Source organism: Mirounga angustirostris, unplaced genomic scaffold, assembly GCF_029215605.1.
Source record: "Mirounga angustirostris isolate CCGP_5_RB_7025 unplaced genomic scaffold, mMirAng1.0.hap1 SCAF_14, whole genome shotgun sequence".
NCBI classification, from domain to species: Eukaryota; Metazoa; Chordata; class Mammalia; order Carnivora; family Phocidae; genus Mirounga; species Mirounga angustirostris.
This window is the reverse complement of record NW_026991722.1, coordinates 77,881,536-77,898,785: the sequence shown is the minus strand read 5'-3', so window position 1 is coordinate 77,898,785 and position 17,250 is coordinate 77,881,536. Positions and strand designations below refer to the sequence as shown.

Genomic DNA, 17,250 nt, shown 5'->3' with positions numbered 1-17,250 from the left:
TGACAAAATATATTTGGAACTCTATATATTCCTGATGTAATCCATGTTTTTAAAATAAAAGTGAAAGAGCACAGACAAGCCAAGAGAAACAATATATATGGATAATCCCTCTACCTAGACATAACATCATTAATATGTTGTGGTTGAGCCTTCCAATAATTTTATGCATAAATATATATGCTTTTTATTAAAATGGAGTTATACAATATATACCGTTGTATGGCCTGTCTTTCTCACTTAGCATTATGTCAGGACGCATTTCCTAGAAAGTAAGTGGAGAATGACATCATCATTTTTGATTGTTACATAAGATTCCAATGGATGGATGGCCCGTGATTAAATAGTAATTTAACCAACTTACTATTGCTGACATTTAGGCCGTTTCTAATTTTTTTGCACTCCTGAATAATAGTGCAGTGGGCGACCTTTTATGTCTCCCTTTCCATACATTTCTGCATATTTTTTTAAACATAACAAATAAGATTTGTTATCTGTCACCATGAAATGTCAGCATTTTCAACAGATTCTTGGACTGGTGGCTCATCTCCATCAGCTCGTTCATGTTAACACTGGTCTCATCCCCAGTAGCTTTTCCAGAACGACTCCCTTCACTGTGCAGCTCCATTAGCTTTCCCAATTCAAACTTGGGCTCCCTTGGCATTTTTACTGTCCCAACAAAGACATCATGGAGTGGGTAAATAGACTGGCAAGCCTTTCCTATGTCTTTTCCAATGCCGTCTGGATTAACTTATTGGTCACTAATTTCAAGTCATTTGTCTGCAACTCTTGGGTCATGATTTCCATCATCTTCTTCTGAATTCAGTGGACCTGTTACACTGAGCGAAAGAGGGCTTCCAAATCTGATATTGTGTTTTGTAGCAAAACCAACACAAAATAGAGGAAGCAAATAACCATCGGTAGTCTTGACATCAACATGAGCTTCAGTCATGGTCCACCATTTTTTGACCACAGAGCACATTTTGTCACGGGTAGGATCCATGCCATGGAAATTAGTCAGGCAGTGTTAGCCCTGAATACCCTCAGGAATGAACTTGAATTTTCTAAATGCAACTTCATCGTTCTGCAGATCAGCAAGGCTCACTTCAAAAACACAACCCTCAAGGCCATTGGAAGTGATTTTGGTTCCTTGAGTTCTCGTGACTAGTGTTTTTCCAATATTTCTTACATTGAACCTATCTTTCGTACCAATCTTTCTCAGAAAATGGATCAACCACTTTCTTCTTGCCTCCCTTTTTGCTGCCTCTCATGAAGGCGCTGGTTCTTGCCAACCACCATGGAGCTGCTCAGGGAGCTAAGAGGGCTCTGCATATTTCTTCATAATAAATTAATTTAAGTGGAATATCTGAGCCGAAGGGTATGTGCCTTTTAATGATTCTCTTGGATAAATGTTGCCAAGGAGACTTTCAAAAAAAATGGGTATCAGTTAAATTCTCACGAGAAGTATTTATGAGAAGACACCCTGATAGAAATTACTTTAAAAGCAATGTGTGCTTGTGACAAGGCAATCAAACAATACAGAACAATAAAGTGAAAGTTTTTGCTTTGATTTTCTTTCCTAGAGAAGATCATAGTTTGACTGTGCTCATATCAGATCCCAATTCCTATCCAGTCTCGATCCTGCCAGGCAAACTGCACCCTCTTCATAAAATCTGCTTCGGGACTATAAGCTCTGGGAGGGCAGAGGTTATATCTGCTCTGTCCATTTTTGCATGCTAGTGCCTATTTCAGGGCCTGGGACACAATGGACATTTGTCATGTTAGTAGTTAATTACTGTGTAATTAATTATCCCCAAATTTGGCAGGTTAAAGCAATACACATTTATCATCTCAGTTTTTGTGGGTCAGAAATCTAGGAGTGGCTTGGCTGGGCGGGTGTGGTTCAGAATCTCTCATGAGATCTCAGTCAGAACATCAGCCAGGGCCGCAGTCTCATCTGAAGACTTGGCTGGGGCAGGTGGTTCCCTCACTTGGCTGGCAAGTCATGCTTGCTGCTGGCAAGAGGCCTCAGTTCCTTGTGATGCAGATTTTCTACAGGGCTGCTCACAAAATGGTGGCTGGTCTCCCCCAGACAAGTGATCCAAAAGAGGAGGCAAGGTGGAAGCTGTAGGATCTTATATGATCTAGCCTCAAAAATCACACTGTGTTACCTCCACAATATTTTCCTGGTTACCTAGGTCAGTCCTATTCAGGGTGGGAGGGTCTTCCACAAGGGCATTAATCCCCTCCAGAAAGCAGGGATTGTTGGGGACCATCCTGGAGGCTGGGCCAACACATTTACTAAAACGAGCTGACTAAATGATTGAGTGAATGACTCTTAGCCCCAGAACTAGAAGAGGCTAACAGTGTTCCCTATGTCTTCCAGGCCATTCTATGTAGAGATGGGATAATTATCTGAGAATTGGACTAAGCGGTGGACTTGCTGTAGAAGCCTCTGGTATGAACCTATTCCTGCCTTGAATCAGGATGGGCAAGCAGAGGCTTACAACTTCCCAGGACATCTGGGAAATTTCCAGCAGACTTGGGGTCTTGTGGTTAGGCCATAGGCACAGAGAAAAGCTGGCTTTTGCCGCTCTAAGAAATGCCAGGCCTGCGTGTCAATCAAGGTAGGGCGGGTCATTTGGCCAAGGGAGGTCACTCTCATCATTGGAATACTCAGTAGTTTATGACCTCCATAAAGCTATTAGTCCTGGGAGATGAGGGGGAAAGTGGTTGCCAGCACCCTCTGCCTCTCTGGGGCCCATTAGCATCAGGGTTGTAAACTCGGTCTCGGGCCATGGGTGACTGCTTTTATTATCAATCAATTACTCGTGCTTGTCAGCAAGTCTCGAGCCTCCTACAAGCATAGAATGTGGCCAGATAACCATGGGTGAGTCTGGGCAATGAAGGTCTACACCTCAGGGCTCAGTTTCCCCATCTGTACAGTAAAAGGGGTGTCCTAGATCAGAGGTCTCCACACATCTCACTTCCCAAATCTATTTCCTTTCTTCCACTTCTGTTGTGTCTATTTTATGTTTTGTAATTATTTCTCGAGCAATCAGCATTCCTTAAAAACTTATTTTTCTTCCCCATTAATAATCATTAAAGACAAGTGTCTTTATGTGAAAAGGAACATACAACCGACAATCACAATTCTGACTGCCATAGGCAGGCCTGCACACAGGATGTAGGAGGCCCTGGACAAATATTTTTTGCAGCTCCCTGTCTATGTAAACAATTGGAGTTACCTGAAATCAGCAGGTCTGGACCATTTTGGTGGCCTGTGTCCATGAAAGAAATATCACGCAGGCCTGTGGGGGTGATCTGTACACCAAGCTGCCCTTCTGGAACTGGGGCTGGCCATGGGGCTCTATGACAACCAACCCCAGAGGTACAAGTCCTGGAGCTCCTAAAGGCATCTGGTTGGTCTCACGCGTGGGTCAGAGGGTCAGAGAGAGCTGCAAAGAGGAGTAACAGGGACCAGGACCCGTGTGGGTCCCATCCAGACTCAGAGCACCCTGCTCAGACAGGGCAGCCAGCCCTGTGTGGTCCCAGGCATCCGAGGGGATTTAGAACATTTCAAGGAAGGTAGTTCAAAGTATGGGGGGCTGGGTCCGGGTCCCCTCTTACTCAGATCTAAGGGCCAGACTGACCACTGGACAATTAACGTTTTCGTGATGAGTTGTAAACGTTCTGGCCAAAACATGAAATGAACATATTTTTGTTCATTTGTAAAACCAAACCACTGCTGAAGGAACAATTTTGTTCGTGCATTGGAAATCAAGAACAAAAGTTGAGGCTCGGTCTTGGTACCATCTAGGACTACGGAGGACCAAACATTCCCACTGTTATACTCACTACTCTTCACGGAGTAACCATTTTGCCCAAGACCCTTTGCACATACTATCTCTCTCTCTCTTTTTTTTAAAGATTTTATTTATTTGAGAGAGAAAGAGCACGAGAAAGAGCACAAGTGGGGCAGGGAGGAGCAGAGGGAGAGGGAGAAGCAGGCTCCCCGCTGAGCAAGGAGCCCAACACGGAGCTCAATCCCAGGACCCTGGGATCATGACCTGAGCCGAAGGCAGACACTTAGCGACTGAGCTACCCAGGTGCCCCACGCTTTGGCTTTTAGAAGCACAAACTCTAGAGCCAGATGGCCTGGGTTTGACTCCCAACTGTACCACCTATTTACTGTGTGACCCTGGACAAGTGATTTAGCCTCTCTGTTCCTCAGTTTCTCATTTGTAACATGGGGCTGGTCATACGTACGAACCATAGAGAGGTGGTGAGATGATTAGATGACTTAGCGCCTGTGGCATTTTTAGGACAATAGCCGGCACACAGTAGGTCTTGCGTAAGTGACAGCCTTTCTTGTTATTTCGTGCAAATATGTTCATATAAGCGATCCCAGAGCTCCCACCCGTTTGAGTCCCACCATGGTGGGATAGCATGGTATCCTTTGACCACGGGACGCAGGACAGAAGGGTCTGTGCAAATTCCCTGGATCTGCTAACTTCGAGGTTTAAAACGGCTGTTTGGGAGCTCATGATTCTGCAAGGTGGGAAATGGTGGCAGGCTCAGCCAGGTGGTTTTCTGGTCTCGCTGGGCTCATTAATGCATTCACTGTTCGCTGCAGGTTGGTTAGGGCCGGCTGGTCTAGAATGCCTCCCGCCGGCTTCTCTACACCCCACGCAGTCTCTCCCCAGCCAGCTAGCTGGGGCTTGTTCCCACAGTGGCTGGTCGGTTCTCAGAGGAAGAGAAGAAGCTGCAAGGCATCTTGGGGCCTCGGCTCAGAGCAGGCATAGAATTGCTTCTACCGTGTTCTATTGGTTAAAGTGAGTCACATGGCCAGCTCGCATTCAAGGGCTGGAGAACAGGCTCTGCCTTCTCCTGGGAAGAGATGAAAAGTCACATCGCCGAGGAGTGGAGAGAAGTATGCACGTTTGCAAAGAATCCACCATTTGCTGTATAACCTACATCTGGGGTTGGTTCCAGTTTCCAATTTTCTGCTCCACCGTCATCATAAACCATGGGCACGTGCTACAAATACCACCGCTTTGGCATCCACCTGTATTCATCAGTCTCTCGTACTCTATAGTGAAAAAGACTCTTTCGCTGAATGTGGCCCAGAGCATAGCTAAATGTGTCGAACCGCCAGTAGAATATTTACCTTGCAGCTTTGGGGTCTGAGGCCTGGATTCAGATCACACTTGCTGTGTGGCTGTGGGCAAACCACTTGCCCTCTCTGAAACTCAGTTTCTTCATCTGTAAAATGGGACTCATCATAGTGTCTATGTCTCAGGGCTGTAGGAAGGCTTACGGGAGACACAGGTGTGAAGTGTATGGCACATGGCCTGACCACTGGCTGCAAGAGAGCTGGCATCATTCATAATAACAATAATAATAATAATTGTTATTGTTATTATTGTTATTATTAATGTTGTTATTACTACTGTTGTTGTTATTATTATTCCCCCATGATCGGCGATTGGGACAGGTGGACAGAACAGGAATTATGATTTCCTTCCATCCGATGGGGGAGCTGGAACCACAGTCGCTGTGCTGATGATAACCTATGTTTGCTGAGCATTTCCTCTGTGCCAGGCAACATGCTAAGTGCTGCAGATGCTTGGTCTCCTTCAAGCCCATCCATTTTTTCCATTTTACTAATGAGTTCACCGAAGCCCAGCAAAGTGAAGCCGCATGCCCCAGGCCACACAGCTGGTCAGCAGCACCACGAACGCACTACGTTATTGTTCATCATCGTGAGCATTTTTTTCTGATCCTTATGCTCGAGAGGTTGAGATTAGCTAATGAGAATGCTATCCCTCCCTCCAATTAGCTGTCCACGTGGCTTAGGCTACAACGTCTCCACGCTTTTTTTCCCTCTTAAATAAATGGTTCTAGTTATCTATTTCTGCATAAAAAACCACCCCCACCTTTGGTCGAGGAAAACAACCATTCTCTTACTCCCATGATGGTGTAGGTCACACATACCGTCCTGGCAGAAGAAGGATGGCTCACTCGTGCTCCACAATGGCCGAGGCCTCACAGAGTGGGAACAGCTGGGACGGCTTGCCTGGGGCCATAAGTCTGGGGCCTTGGTTCTGGCTGTCAGCTTGGTGCTTTGCTTCTTCTCCACATGGCATCTGTTGGAACTGGGAAACCCAAGATGGCTTCTTCCTGCCACGTGGCTAGGCTAGGAATTCTGGGAACAGTTGGGGACCGTTGCATCCCTCTCTCTCTCCATGGGCCCTTCCGCATGGCTCACCTGGGCTTCCTCACAGTATGGCAGTCTCGGGGTAGCCAGACTTCTTACATGGAAGTCCGGGTCTCCAAGAGTCCGTGTTCCTGGAGGTGCAGGCAGAAGCTACAGGGATTCTTATAACCCAGCCTTGAAAATCCCAGAAAGTCAGCTAAGGTGCTCAGGGCAGCAGCCACAGAGGCATGCTACTTGCAAGTCTCTTAGAATTTGTCTTTCAGCTGAGGGCAGTGCTTCCCATGGCAGCCTCTGACTGTGGCACGTTTAGGGTATACCATGGGTATCCCAGCCCAAGGGGACCTCCCACCAAGAGGGCCTCCAGCCGAGGACCGAGCATGGTGGGGGCTCTAGGGTCTGGCCATTTCTCCGCAGTGCCAGACCCCACTAGTGAGTCATCTTTGCTCTGGAGCGCCACATGGAGTGGCCCAAGACTTTGTCAGATCTGCATGGCGCCATCAGGCTGTCTCTGTCTAACTCTGCTTCCTTTCCCTTCATCTTCCAGGGAGGCTTTCTTACCCCACCCCGCGACCAACCCCTTGCACTCCTAACTCCATCTCACCATCTGTTTCTCAAGAGGTCCAAACTGACACACGAAGGCAAGCCCAGATCCAAGGGGAGAGCAATAGCAAAGAGTGGGTGGCCATCTTGCACCCTTTCCATCCACTCCATCCATGTGTCACATGCACTTACATGAAGAAAAGTTCACACAGTACAAGGTTACAGCTCAGTGAACTACCACGAGGTGGACACATGTATTTACCATCAAGATGAAGAAATAAACTTTACCAGCCCCTCAAATGCCCTCACCCACGCCGCCGGCAATGCCTTCCCAATCTCCAACCAGCCTCCTACCCAGGGATAACCATTATCCTGACTTCTAACATCAAAATTTTAATTTGGCCTGTTTTTGTACTTTACATACCTGGAACCCCAGAGCACACACTAGTTTGTGTCTGGCCTTGCTCACTTTACATTGCGTTTGAGATTCAGCCATCCATGTTGTTGAGTGTGGTCCCATTTATTCATTTTCATAGTATTCCATCATATTAATATATCACAATTTGTTTATCTGTTCTATTATTGGTGAATAGCTAGACTTTTGGGGGATCATGAATCTTATCCTTAAGGTACATCTTCGAGCATGCACTGTGTATTTTATATGCACTACTGTAGTAATAAACTTCGTATGTTGTAAAACATATACAGAAATACATTGAAATTTTATTTTATTTTATTTATTTTATTTTATTTTTATTTTTTGAAGATTTTATTTATTTATTTGACAGAGAGAGACACAGTGAGAGAGGGAACACAAGCAGGGGGAGTGGGAGAGGGAGAAGCAGGCCTCCCGTGGAGCAGGGAACCCAATGCGGGGCTCAGTCCCAGGACGCTGGGATCATGACCTGAGCCGAAGGCAGACTCTTAAGGACTGAGCCACCCAGGCGCCCCTACATTGAAATTTTAAAAGATGAACTAATCTAGAGGTTTTCGTATTTTCTTTCTGCATTCTAGTCAATCATGCATGTACCGGCCCTCACTCTGTTGGCTCCTGGCTTGAGGGACAGGATCCTGATAACATGCATACACTGAAGTAAGAGGGCATGTGGCATATTTGGACAATCCTAGGCTTTGAAGTCAGACAGACCTGGATTTGTCTCCGTTTACTAGCCATGCGACTCTAAATAAGGAATGCTATTTCCTCATTTATGCAGCGCTTGGATCTCTGCCTTGCATTCACCCGCAAAGGTTTCATGTGTACCTACTAGGTTCCAGGCTCGGCTGCAGACACTGGGAAGATAGCAGAGACCTGCAAAATCACAAAACAATGGGCATCGCTGTATGGTTCGAATTCTGGGAGAGAGGGAGGAATTGGATGCAGTGATCCACTCTAACGCACAGGCCAAAGAGACCAGGGTGTTTTTGGTAATTGTTGGAAAAGCGCTTTGTTGGAAGCAGACAACACGGGGCCAGCTAGCTTACAGGTTGCCCTTCCCTGGGTGTTCCTGCACTGGACCTTCCATCCATCCAGTGGTCTCTCCGTTCCAAAGCTCTCCCTCCCCCCGGCTTCTCCTCCACTGTGCGGTGGGAGGGGGCCCGGTCTCTGGTGGCAGGGGGAGAAAGTCAGAGGAGCTGGGGGAGGCAGGGATGGAACGGCGAAGGGCAGAGTGGGGGCGATTTCAGAGACCCCGTGGTTTCATCAACCACCCCCTCCACACACGCACCTAATAGTGCCCTGCTTCTCCCTCCCTTTCCCCGAGTTATCTGGACGTGGTGTCTAATTGAAATTAAAGACCTGTTTCGCTGTGTGCCTACACAGTCTGATCTCAAATGTGGGCTACCACAAAGTATGCACTGCTGCTTACCATCCCCAGGAATCTGACAAAGTGATTGATGCCCAACAGAGCCCTTTCTTCAGAGGCCTGGAGCCAGTCTCTTGCTTCAGCCCTGGAACTGAAGATCCGTCCACCACACCAGTCTCGCGTTGATGGAACCTAAGAAGACCAAAGTGAAATGGGCGCCCAGACAGCCCTGAGAAACTCCTAAAGGCTTGAGTAAAAGCCAGAATCTGTGCTGTCAGGCCACCTTGCCAATAAGCCTCGAGATTTTACCAGCCCACAAAACCATAGGAGAAATGAGGTCTTTCTGTGAATGACAGTAGACAAACAGCTCCTCATCCATGGGATCAGGGTAGGTCTGGATTAGGGGATCATTATCTCAAAAAAGCAGGGCTTTTTTTTTTTTCCCCCATCATAAATCCCTTGGAAAATCTGGTAAAAGACATAAATCCTTTAATCAGGGTGCATAAAGTTGCACAAGAAGTTCTAATAACCACAGTGAGTCAAACTTAAAACAGGACAGGTACTCTTCCAAGTTCTTGTAGTTGCTCACTTAAACCTCACGAAACCTCGGGAGGTAAATACTCTTGTTACGCCTATTTATTCAAGGTTGCTCAGGTGCTAAGTAAGGCAGCTGGGACATGACCTCTAGAGTCAGATCAGTGACCCCCTCCCTAACCCCCACCCCACCCTGCCTTGCAGGGGCCCTCGTGGGAAGTGATCGAGTTATAATTCTCTATGGAACTCATGAGACTATGTCACACTTGGTTTTAAAAATTCATATGTTACACATTCAGGTAGATGCCTGTTGGTTTTGCCTATCTGATGTCCTTTCCTGTGTGAGCCGCCTCCCTACCCACACCCCACCGGCATTTCAGTCCTGGTTGTTCGGATCAGCTACAGCCACTGTCTCATAGGATGGGCAGGTGGTATTCTAGACCAGGCTAGTGAGAGCCTGCATTCTCCTGGCCACGGAGATTGGTTTGAGAGGTGGGTACACAATCCAAGCAAGACCAGTCAGAAGCCTGTGAGTGTTAGGGAAATTTTGATGGCGCTACCAGGAAAGAGAAAGTCTCCTTTCTGCTGAGGTTGCTAAGAGGTAAATGTTAACATTTCGGAGTGATCAAAGGAATGAACCCCATGGAGCATGAAACAAAAACGGAGAAAAACAGATGCTAGAAATAAAGAGAGAGTCTAGATGACCACTGTTCAGTTATCAGATGATCACCTTGATCCATCCATGTCTGATTTCCTCTTGAGACAATATTTAGAGGGGAGTTGTTCTGTTAGTAACTGAACGAGTCCTGATAAATACACAGACATTTTATCATCTTCCTCCTTTTTTCATCTCTAAACACAGTCGGTCCCCATGATACAGATGACACATGGTATAGCGTTTGAGGAAAGACCACACAGCTTCATACAGCACTCACTGGCTATGAAGATTGGAGACATCTTGCCCTCTTAGTTATTTTTCAGGCCACTATGGTAGGCGTTAAATCTCAAATATTTGTTCCCTACATGCTCAGCGTGCACAGATTTTTAAACAGTAGGCGCTCCATAATTGCTTACTAGTGTAATGGGATTATAAATAAAGCCTTTGCTATCTTGGAACTTGAGCCAAACTTCAAAACTGAGGAGAGCAATGCCTGCTAAGCACTCACACCTTCTAAAGGAAGGGGCTGGACCTTATTTATAGGACAAGCAACAGGAGACCTACCACTGGCTCTTATCACCCATCAGAAGGTGAGGAATGTGGGGGTGGAAACTGGGTTTCCTTAAAGAGTTGTTAGACGCTTGTGTCTTTCTCTTTCTACTGTCCTCTCTTCCCAGATTACCCTTCCCCTTTATATAACAGCTTCGGTGTGGCCCCCTCTAGAGAGTTTTCCATGGCTTCTACAGCTAGAGCTGTTACCCCTGTGTCCTGGCCTTCTTCTCAGAGTCCTTAATACTTATGTGGGTTATAGTGCTTGAAAATACACCCTAATAGTGTACTAGTGTGACATGTCATATCTCTGTTAGGCTAACAGGGCTGACCTGGCACAGACCTGTTCATCTCTAAACACCTGAGGTGGGGGATGGGGTGGAATTTTATGGGGCTCTGTTTTCCTGCTAAAGGAAAGGCCTTTACATTTCACAGGTTTGGATATGCAGACATGGGCCGAGAGCTGAGTTTGGGAGTAGAGCCAGAGAGAGCAGAATCCCTCTATAAAACGGAGCATGGAGAATCTGGAGCTCTACGAGGTGGGGTGGGGTAGGGACGAGGAGAAGGGACAGAAGGGGACACAGAGATCGAGGAGCTGGGGACCGGCCCTGGGGACAGGCTGCCACATACAGGGAAGGGCAGGGGGCAACCCCCCTCCCCGCCCCCAGCGTGGGGTGGCCAGAGGCTGCAGGCAGCAGGGACATCCATTATTAATTTGAATTTGGAAAAATATCTTTGCGAGGGAACCCCCACACCCCACCCCTGGTATCTTTTCATCTTAAGCAGAAGCTTTGACGTAACCAGAAATCTCGTGAGACGGTTTTCGCTTGTATCGTGGGCTCGATTTGAAGTAAGGAAAAGGGCCGTATTCACAACCGGGCAGGCGGTGTGAAAAGGGGGCAGTGTAGTGACCCCCAAACAGAATGAGTTAAACAAACTCTGACATTCAAGGTGGGGGACGACAATGAGGTCCTAAGTCCTCTGCAAGTTGCTGACATCTTGAGCAGAGCTTTCTCTGAGGCCAGGAATGGAGGCTTCAGTTCCTGGAGGGGCCACAGCGGGGGCTTGGACACGTCTTGTGTATCAGGGTTACAGGCGAGGGGGTCCCGGGTGATGTCGTTCACCGTGGGCCTGGCCCGGTGGCTCTGAAAGTGCCATTTGCTACGCCAGCCCCGGGGGCACTTGGGAACTTGCTAGAAATGCAAATTCTTGGTCCCCGTCCCAAACCTACTGAGTCAGAGACTCTGAAGGTGGGGTCCTGAAAGCCGAGATTTACAAACCTTCTGGGTGATTCTGATGCCTGCTGACTTTGAGAATGATATATGAAGCCCTCAGTAGCTTTGTGTTGAATTAATGAATAAAAAGCTATGGAAACAGAGTACCCCCACGGTGGTCTCTATTTTGCTATCTTTAAAAAGGCTTTAACTCTGTGCTGAATCATAATTCATCAACAGCCATGCTTCTAGCCCACGAGAACCGTGCTCGAGTCGCTTCCTCTCTAACAGCCTAAAGCCAGACCAACTCGTATGCCAGGTAGAGGTTGAGCATGGCCGTCTCTGGGTCTTGCGGTGAAAGCGGATATTTCGGGGCCTCCCTGGGCCCACAGTCCGATGGCAGATTGCCCGTTGGACCCAAGAACTCTATTTTTGTTCCTTGGTGCGTAAGGAGAGGATCGTGGTTGTTTTTCTTAAACACGTCCAGGGACTTTTAAAAAATTGTCCACCCTGGCAGATTCTCCCAGAGAGTCACGCTTCTTTGCCTGTCAAGCGAGGACATTAAATTAAACAATTTTCATCAGATAACACATCCTCTGGTTCATGTAAATGTCCCACAAATCGCGGTGCTCGTAAGTCAGACTGATTGAAAGCAAGCCGCTAATCCGCTTCACTTTGTAGATGGGTCCTGGGCTAGCTGGGAGCTTGTCCTTGCCCAAGAGCCCTGCGACAGCCAGGCTAGGCCGCCCCCTCCTCCATCCCCTTCTCTGTCAGGCTAGAAGTATTGCTTAGTATCCAGACCCCCTGGCCTCAGACCCCATAACCACAGGAATCTTGGTCTCTGGTGTCACTGAGGAGCAATGGGGACGCACATGAAGTACAGCTGAGATGAGCATAACATTCGCCAAGATATCTTCCACCCCCCTTCTAACATTCTGCCCAAGCTCAAGTTCAGGGACTTAGTCCTTATTCTTGCGCCAGACCCATCAGATGTTGACTCCAGCCCTAAGTAGCTGCCTGCTTTAGTTTCCTTATCTCTAAAACCAGAAGACAGCACTCCTTATGTATAGAGCGGAATCTGTATAATAGCATATGTAAAATATTTGTCTCAATAAATTTAGGTATTCCCTTATTGCTATGGTTTGCTCTATATTTTCATCTCTAGGCGTCTGCCTCTTTAAAAAAATAGATGACCACCAGTTGTGGAGTACTTGTTATATGCTAAGCATCACTCGAGGCTTTCAATATACCATCTCCATTCATCTGGGCGACCAGGTACCTTACATCCCTGTGGCTCAGCTGTCCCATCTGAAAAGGGGACGTGGTTTCTGTGAAGATTTGAAATCATACGAATAAGCGTGTAGTGGAGTGCCTGGCTGAAATGATGCTCGAGAAATGGCATAGATCTTATTAGTTACGTTTGATGCGCTTGGATGTACGGGACTTGGGAATTGAGAGCAGAGAACTATGACTTAGGTGAAGAGGGATTGGCAGAGGTTGGAGAAGAGATGGGAAGGCATCCAGGGTGGAAGGCAGAGCAAGGTTATAAGGCGTGGTGCTGTCAGTGAACACCGAGGGGCTATGTGTGGTCTGGGGAGGAGTGCATTCCCCGGTTCCGTCTCTCTCCTTCTTTCTGAGTGGATGGGCAAGAATGGGACAGTGGGAGCCCCCTGATGGGAGGGAGGCGCAAACGTGTACTGAAAGGTTGACTAGACCCTGAAGTGGTCAAATTCATGGAGACACAACCAACTGCCCTATTTGTCACACCCAGGCTCCCAACCCCAGCACCCATCACTGTGCCAAGCTCAGAGTAGGTGCTCACAATGTTTGTTGACTGAATTCATGGACAAGAGGTTAAGATCCCTAATCACAAAAGGAACCCTGCTTTCCCAGGTAGTACTCGACCAATTAAACCCAGTCTATACCCACCTTTGTGATGTAAAAAAGAGGGAAGAATCAAAAATCACTCTGGGCCCCCACCTGAAACTCTGAGTGCCCACCTGGGATGCCATTCTCCCCGAATAGTTGGCATGCACCCACCGACAGTAGGGTTATGAGGTAAGAAATAGGATGCACTGTCAAATTTTAATTAAATTAATTAATTTATTTATTTATTTATAAAGATTTTATTTATTTATTTGACAGAGAGAGACACAGCGAGAGAGGGAACACAAGCAGGGGGAGTGGGAGAGGGAGAAGCAGGCTTCCCATCCAGCAGGGAGCCCGATGTGGGGCTTGATCCCAGGACCCTGGGATCATGACCTGAGCCGAAGGCAGACGCTTAATGACTGAGCCACCCGGGCGCCCCAAAATACATCATTTTGTACCAGGATTTTTACTTAGCATTATACTATAGATATTTTCTCTGTCATTAAAAATTCTGACATTGTCTTTTTAAAGGACAATAACATTCCACGCATGGGGATACAAAGGGCTTTTAATTTTTTGATAATGTAAGTGGCCCAGAGATGAATATTTTTATGCATAAAGTTGCTTTCATACTTCAGATTTTTCCTTAGAAAGGGTTCTGAGTTGAATGGCTATGATCATCTGTCTATCTATTGTCTTTTCTCTGAATTGTAAAAGAAAATCATGTTCTATGGGAGAATTTGGCATGTGCAGGGAAAAGTGTAAAGGTGACAATAAACCCCATTTTTAAAAAAATGTTATGTTATTATGTTATGTTAGTCACCATACAATACATCATTAGTTTTTGATGTAGTGATCCACGATTCATTGTTTTCGTATAACACCCAGTGCTCCATGCAGTACGTGCCCTCCTTAATACCCATCACTGGGCTAACCCATCCCCGCAACCCCTCCCCTCTAAAACCCTCACTTTGTTTCACAGAGTCCATAGTCCCTCATGGTTCATCTCTCCCTCCGATTTCCCCCCCTTCATTTTTCCCTTCCTTCTCCTAATGTCCTCCATGCTATTCCTTATGTTCCACAAATAGGTGAAACCATATGATAATTGACTTTCTCTGCTTGACTTATTTCACTTAGCATAATCTCCTCCAGTCCCATCCATATTGACGTAAAAGTTGGGTATTCATCCTTTCTGAAGGCTGAGTAATATTCCATTGTATATATGGACCACATTTTCTTTATCCATTCGTCTGTTGAAGGGCATCTTGGCTCTTTCCACAGTTTGGCTATTGCAGACATTGCTGCTATGAACACTGGGGTGCATATGGCCCTTCTTTTCACCACATCTGTATCTCTGGGGTAAATACCCAGGAGTGCAATTGCTGGGTCATAGGGTAGCTCTATTTTTAATTTTTTGAGGAACCTCCACACTGTTTTCCAAAGTGGCTATACCAATTTGCATTCCCACCAACAGTTTAAGAGGGTTCCCTTTTCTCCACAACCTCTCCAACATTTGTTGTTCCCTGCCTTGTCAATGTTTGCCATTCTAACTGGTGTAAGGTGGTATCTCAGTGTGGTTTTGATTTGAATTTCCCTGGTGACTAATGATGATGAACATTTTTTCATGTGTCTATTAGCCATTTGTATGTCTTCTTTGGAGAAGTGTGTGTTCATGTCCTCTGCCCATTTTTTGACTTGATTATTGTTTTTTGGGTGTTGAGTTTGAAAAGTTCTTTACAGATCTTAGATACCAGCCCTTTATCTATAGTGTCATTTGCAAATATCTTCTCCCATCCTGTGGGCTGCCTCTTTGTTCTGTTGACTGTTTTCTTTGCTGTGCAGAAGCTTTTTATCTGGATGAAGTCCCAAAAGTTCATTTTTGCTTTTGTTTCACTAGCCTTTGGAGATGTATCTTGAAAGAAGTTGCTGTGGCCGTTGTCGAAGAGGTTAATGCCTATGTTCTCCTCTAGGATTTTGAAGGATTCCTGTCTCACATTGAGGTCTTTCATCCATTTTGAGTTTATCTTTATGTATGGTGTTAGAGAATGGTCGAGTTTCATTCTTCTGCATGTGGCTGTCCAATTTTCCCAGCACCATTTATTGAAGAAACTGTCTTTTTCCCATCGCATATTTTTTCCTGCTTTGTTGAAGATTATTTGGCCATAGAGTTGAGGGTCCATATCTGGGCTCTCTATTCTGTTCCATTGGTCTATATATCTGTTTTTGTGCCAATACCATGCTGTCTTGGTGATCACTGCTTTGTAATATAGCTTGAAATCGGGCAACGTGATGCCCCCAGCTTTGTTTTTCTTTTTCAACATCTCCTTGGCAATTCAGGGTCTTTTCTGATTCCATACAAATTTTAGGATTGTTTGTTCCGGCACTTTGAAAAATGTCATTGGAATTCTGATCGGGATGGCATTGAAGGTACAGATTGCTCTGGGTAGCATAGACATTTTAACAGTGTTTATTCTTCCGATCCATGAGCATGGAATGTTTTTCCATCTTTTTGTGTCTTCTTCAATTTCTTTCATGAGTGTTCTGTAGTTCCTAGAGTATAGATCCTTTACCTCTTTTGTTAGGTTTATTCCGAGGTATCTTATGGAATAAACCCCATTTGTAACCCCGCTACCAATAATGTGTTAACATTTGCTTCTAGACTCCTGAAAATCCTCCTATGGTTGCTTTCCAGATAGGTTGTATCACTTTACACAGAGACCAACAGAGAACAAGTTGTAAGTTTTCCACAATGTCACCATTACCTGGTACTATCTTTAAAAAGAATTGTTAATTCCATCGTTTTCACTTGGGCATCTTTGATTTCCTGGAGAGTTGGAACATTTTTCAAAATACACTGTATGTTTCTGCATGAATGACACATGGATGTTGCATCCGTGTATCTGAGTGTATGATTAGCTATCTGTACTCACTCCTTAACAACCAGCCAGATCCTGCCCTTTGGCCAAGAGTGAGCTTCCTGTATGTTGGGACCATATCTGGCACTGATTACCCGTCAGAATCCTCTCTGAGTGATAAGTAAGCACGTAGTAGGCACTTTAATCACTACTAACTAATTACCAATTGACTCCCTCCAACGATCCCTCCAGAAAGAGATTACTATTCAAGGACAGGGCTCCAGAAGTCCTCTGGGAATGCTATCACATCATCCACTTTGGCTCACTCTTATCCACATTAAGACGAACAGCTTTTATGACCTCTTGTAGGTATGTGGTAACCTATGAAAGGAGCAGTTGAGATAGTTTTGGTTGCTAGATGATGGAAATCAGGAGGTCTCAGACTTAGGTAGACTCGCTTCTCTGGGCAGGGAATGATACTGTTTCTCTCTGTGTCACTCGCTGTGCGAGCTTAGTAGAGGGGATAAGTGGTATGGAACTCGGATGGAGAGAAGAGAAACTTCCTGAATGCAAGACCTCAACATCCCGCCAGCACTGAGGGCTCAGAAGGAAAAGGACAGTGGCTGACGGTGGGGGACAATGGAACCCACCAGCCCCAAATGGCAGTACATTGAATCCCAGTGCCTTTTTCTTAATGTTTGATGTCTTCCTTCTATGCATTATAAAGTTCCTTTATAGGAACTTTGATACTGAATAGGTGTCAAAATTCCTATGCTGAATAGGAACATTGATACTGAGAACATCTTTTCCTACAACAAGGATTTGTTCAGTGTCCCTTTTGTGCCAGGTACTGAAATCCAACAGTAAACAAGGCAAAGGAAGCTCCTTGGTTCTCCTCCTCTACAGCCTGGGACGAGATTGCAACACCCTTAATCAGTATGACTCTGACTAGCTTCTGTGTTTCTGGCTTGGTTCTAGATAGTTGAAGTTGTGCGGGGAAAAACATGGCCAA

General features: G+C 45.9%; 1 pseudogene; it reads right to left on the bottom strand.

Moving 5' to 3' along the window:
• Nucleotides 1–494: 494 nt before the first annotated feature.
• LOC123852449 (small ribosomal subunit protein eS1-like) lies at nt 495–1,296 on the bottom strand (annotated as a pseudogene).
• Between the last annotated feature and the right edge of the window lie 15,954 nt (nt 1,297–17,250).